Raw genomic sequence first — 5,054 nt, forward strand, 5'->3', positions numbered from 1 at the left:
TCAGTCCCACTCTGTGGGCTGCAATTTCCTTGCCTAAAAAATTAGCGGAGACACACTAGATCAGGGGTTTTCAAACTATGTTCTGCAGATTCTTAGGGTCCTCCAGTGGGGCAAGGTGGGAGTTTGGTTCTCAACTCACTATTTGAGTCAACCATAAGACCACCTTTTTTTTTTTTTTTTACCATTTTATGTAATTGAGTTCTGTCTTGCTTATGCTTAAAAAGGGAGCTCCCCTGCTTAAAAAAGGAAAAACAAAATTTGAAATAAATTTCTTGCGATTTTAAAAGAGAATACCCTCCTATAACCTAAATACCCGCTACAGGGCCTCTCTGTTTCTTGAGATCTAGAAGAGGTGGCTTGAAGGCCCAGCCGCACGCCCATTGGAGGTCCAAAGTCCTCCCCAGGATGTGTGTGTTTCCAGGAAGATATTGTCCTCCTGATCCTCCTTGCCTTGGTGTGGCAGCTGCTTCTGCTGAATGCACCTCCCCCTGCCCCCATGGGAAACTTAGTTTCTTTTCCCTCTCTTAGGCAAGGTCACTTGGCTCTTTCTCGCCCTGGTTGCCAAACACTGCCCTGGATCCATCGTGGCATTTCCAAGCTCGTTGGTGTGTTGAGTAGAACCAGAGGGCTTCCTTTTAACAGGGTCCACTCTCTTCAGAGTCAGTGGAGAATGTAAGTAGTTAGAAATTTCTTTGGCTATCAGGACTTCAGAGCATATGCAAGCATATCACCCAAGGGTCAGTTTTAGTGGAGGGGACCAAAGACTGACTGTAAGGTTGCCAAGGGCAATAAAAAGACACAGAGCACTTAGCCCCACAGGTCTGTTCCTGGGGGTGAAGCCTGGGCTCTGGTGACTGTGCCTGGCTGGGGAGAAATCAAGGTGTGGTGTTGGTGTGGTATTATTTTCTCCAGGGGTCTGATGCAAGCAGAAGGGGAAAAACAGCTAGAGACAAAAAAGACTGGGAGACCCTTTTCTGATCAAACACCACCCTACATTCTTTGGAGAGGACAGGAATAGATGCCCCTGATCAGATGAGGCATTAAAAAAATGGTTATGTAGTCCTGTTAGAGTACTATTTCCAATACCCTGCTACTTCATCAAAGGACTAGTGGGAAAACATTTGCTGATATCACTTGAGAGAAATCTCCTGTGTACTGACCCTTTGGCAATGTGTCTCGCATTTATAATTACTTGTTCAGAGCTGTTTCCTCCTTCTGACTCTCCACAAAGGCAGGGACCATGATTCTCTTATTGACCTCTGTACCCTGAATGCTGAACACAGTGCTTGGCACACTGCAAATCTTGATTGAATGAACAATTGAATGGATTCCCCCATTGCATAGTCATTCTTCCAAGACCTGACAGTATTGACTTTCATCCTGTTCCCATTCATTTCCACCTCTCTGTCCCCATGGCTGCTGCCTTACTCAAGCACACAGCATCACCTCTCCCTGGATGGTCTCCTAGCTGGGCTTTCTGCCCCCTACTCTGGACTGTCCGCCTTAAATCCATGCAACAGGAAAAAATAGTTTTAAAAAATTCCTTGCATATTCATTTATAATTTTATAATCTGGCTATTTAATCCACCTATATTGTAAATTGTGAGATTCTTCTTTGTTTACCATATTAAGACTCATTTGGGGAAGGGGGTGTTCAGGGTAAACCGAACCCCAGTCCCACTTCTTCCTGGGAGCCTTCATGGTCATTTCAACCTGCAGTGATCTCCATAGTCTCTGGAGCGAACTTCCCCAGCAAACTTCCAAAAGCTCTACTCTCTGCCCCTTGTCAATCTCCTCTTGAGAAACTTTCAGTAGCTCTCCACTACTTACATAAGAAAAGCCGCAGTTCTTGCCTTGATGCTAAAAGCCCTTTACCATCTTCTCCACAATTCTGTTGCCACCACCCTGTGTTCCTTCCTGGCTTCCTTGCTTCTGTGCCTTGCGGCCTCTGCCTGGAAAGTATTCACCTCTGTTTTTGTATCTGTATGTCCAAATCCTACTTATTGTTCTTACTGTTATGTTATTTGAACCTTACAGGATGATTCTCATGAAAAGAATTCCATGTTGAAATTAACTTGGGAAGTGTTGTACGTATTATTTTTTTGTAGATTTACAGTGTACACTGTTGAACTCAAGGCTCTGAGAAGACCTGTGACCAAGAAGCCTATTTTACACAGAATGTCTCAAATTCATTTGACAACAGGAATTTCCCCCCCCTTCGTATCTATTAGCATGTTGCAGATTATTTTAGGAATACTTCCCAGGGAGTTAGCAGTAATATCCTTAACTCATTTTTACTGATGAAAATACTGAGGCTCAGAGACAAAAATGCTTGCCCAAGCTAAGTGAAAGGGGCTTTAGTCTGGTTTTCTTTTTGCTGCACTGGGATGAACTATATTTATCATCCAAAGAGGATTTTTAAATTTATTCTCAGAACTCTGGAAGTCAGTTACTTACAAGATCATAACTTTCATTGCTCTTTCCTAATATCTGAACTTTGTCCCACTTCTCTTTTCTAAAAATGATTATTTCCAAGTATTTCTTTGGCTTTTGTTTTCCTGCCAGATGTTTCACAAGCAAGCAACGAAAGGCCTCAATTAAATTTTTCTAAGAGCCTCATCAAACGATGAAAAAAATAGCAGATAAGTTTCCTAGTATCTACTTCATTATGTCAAAGTCATAATAATTGTAAAATGGAGGGATTGGTGGCCTGATTTTAAGGACTCAGTAATTACATGGTGGCCAGCAATGTATGAGTGTATTTCTATTTTAATCTTAGCTTTGGGGGCTTTTGAGGATGTAATTTAAAAACTTCGTATAATTATACATAAAATAAATATTTTATAATTTTAAAAAAGTAAAAAATAGTTTAAAAATTTCTTGCATATTCATTTATAATTTTATTATCATCTGGCTATTAAATCCACCTGTATTGTTAGGTTGTGAGATGCTTCTTTATGTTACTTTGTTTACCACATTAAGATCCGTTTGGTGGAGGAAGTGTTCAGGGATAAACGCAACCCCAAATCCCACTTCTTCCTGGGAGCCTTCATGGCCATTTTAACCTGCAGTGATCTCCATAGTCTCTGGACTACAGAACACTTAGAATGGTCTCTTGTCTTATTCTCTTATTGTTTCTGCTGAGTCTAGTCTCTCCAACTACAGATCCAGTGAAAAACCTTTTTAGCTGATACCTCAGCCCCTCCAAAACAAAGAGCATCAGTAAAGATAATTATGTATATAATTATAAAAGAATATAATTATATATTTCTTCTCCTGACTGATTTAAAAAGCAGTTACGTAAAGCAATACATATATAATTGTACCGTTGGGTCTATAATTCATAGAAATGTGATTTACTCTTCAATAATAGCACAAAGGAAGTAGGTGGTAGCAAAGCCGTATTGTTGTAAGGATGTACCAAATGACTGAATTGTTAGATCCTTATTTTTTTTGGTAACAGTTAACTGTACATATCTGTAGGGTACAGTGTGTGGTTTCAATACAAGCATATAGAATCTCATTAATAGTATGGAGACTAGGGTTGCCTTGTCTTTTTCCTGATTTTATGGGGAATATGGAAATACTTAAAAGGAAGAAACATGAATCTCAGTGTCAGAAAACCTGTGTTGAGTTCTTGCTTTGAGCAAATTTCATCAGTTTGAACTTAGATAAGCGGCTAGCTTCTTTGAGTCTCAGTTTCTTAATTTATGAAATGCAGTTAGTGGTATGATATCTGGCTTAACTTCCTTGTCCTGTTGATCCTTTTGAAGTATCCTAGGCTGTGCTGATGATGTATTGACTAGGGGATTCACCAGTATGCAAGAATGTTCCTTTTGTATCCTATGCCGCAGCCTGCCGCCCCAATCCTTCCAAGTCCAGCACCCAGACATTCCCTTCCCCGCCTCCCCGTCTCCCCAGAGGTCATCCAGTTCTCATTCTCATAAGTCCCCAAGGCAGAAATGAATCCTTCCTTAAATGTCCACAGCTCTTCCTCCACATGTCTTTTCAATTGCACTTATTACATTTAGCCTGAAGAAATCTGTTGTCGTAACTATCTTCTCTTTTAAACTGAGTTTGCTGAAAGGAGGGAAGGCTCCCGTGCCTTTCGTTTCTGTCCTGTCTTAGCAGACACTAAATACAGGTGGGTTACTGAGTGCATTCAACCAGCATCAAGCCCCAGGATGTCAGTCCTACGGTAATTGTTTACGCTCCTACTCATAAAATATTTTGTTTAAAGAATGCTGAGTACAGCATATTCCGGTTAGTTCTTGCAAATCACAGGCTTGTGCTTTCACCTGGAGATTGGCGGAAGGAGAGCAGGGATGCTGTAAAGTCTATAAAAATATGGATACTGCAGAAATCTATAAACAGATATATACTAATATGGTATATTCCTACTTTTGAGGCCGTGACATTTTGAGTAATTTCTGCTCCTTTTTTCTATGTTATGTCAGTTTCCAAATTTCTGCATTGAGCATGTGTTGTTTTACAATTAGGACGAAATTGCTGCTGCTGAAAATGATTATAAAAATAGGCTGCAAGCAAGCCATGCTTCCATTTAAAAGCTCCTCTTCGGTGCCTCAATAAGCCGGGGGTACTCTAATTTTACAGCATTTTAACTTTAGTTTCTAATCAGAAAAAGTTTTAAAGTTTTCTCTAGGGGTCACTTAGGACAAGGAGGTTTGTCAGCTTGAGTTTTTCCTCTTAACGAAATCTAAGCGGTGGAAGTGGGGTAGGGTGGAGGGTGACAGCCCGCGGTTGGGGCCGCAGGAGAAACTCCGGCCCCGACACCCCCGCCCCGCAGCACCGCTTGTGCGCTGTCACTTATTGGCCAGCCGGTCCCCGATCTTGACCAATCGCCCGGGGCCAGGTCGTCATGGAGACGGGGGACGCTCAGGCAGGCAGGCGGTGTCCGAGGGAGGCCAGCTCGCAGGACGGCGGGGGCCGATGGCGCAGAAACTGTACGGTCCACGAGTGCGGGTCGGCAACTGGAACGAGGACGTGTGCCTGGAGGAGGTGCGCGGGCTGGCCGGGCGCGGGCGGGCGGCGCA

At 42.4% G+C, this 5,054-nt stretch overlaps 1 protein-coding gene across 1 annotated transcript in view; it reads left to right on the forward strand.

Moving 5' to 3' along the window:
• Positions 1-592: 592 nt before the first annotated feature.
• Positions 593-5,054, forward strand: part of LOC103608498 (chromosome unknown open reading frame, human C15orf26) — a gene marked incomplete at its 3' end in the record, with an annotated part of 17,562 nt that continues 13,100 nt past the window's right edge. Inside the window, exon 1 of the mRNA XM_008592928.1 lies at positions 593-672. The remainder of the gene's footprint in view (positions 673-5,054) is intronic.

Source organism: Galeopterus variegatus, unplaced genomic scaffold (genome assembly GCF_000696425.1).
Source record: "Galeopterus variegatus unplaced genomic scaffold, G_variegatus-3.0.2 Scaffold8480, whole genome shotgun sequence".
Classification (NCBI taxonomy): Eukaryota; Metazoa; Chordata; class Mammalia; order Dermoptera; family Cynocephalidae; genus Galeopterus; species Galeopterus variegatus.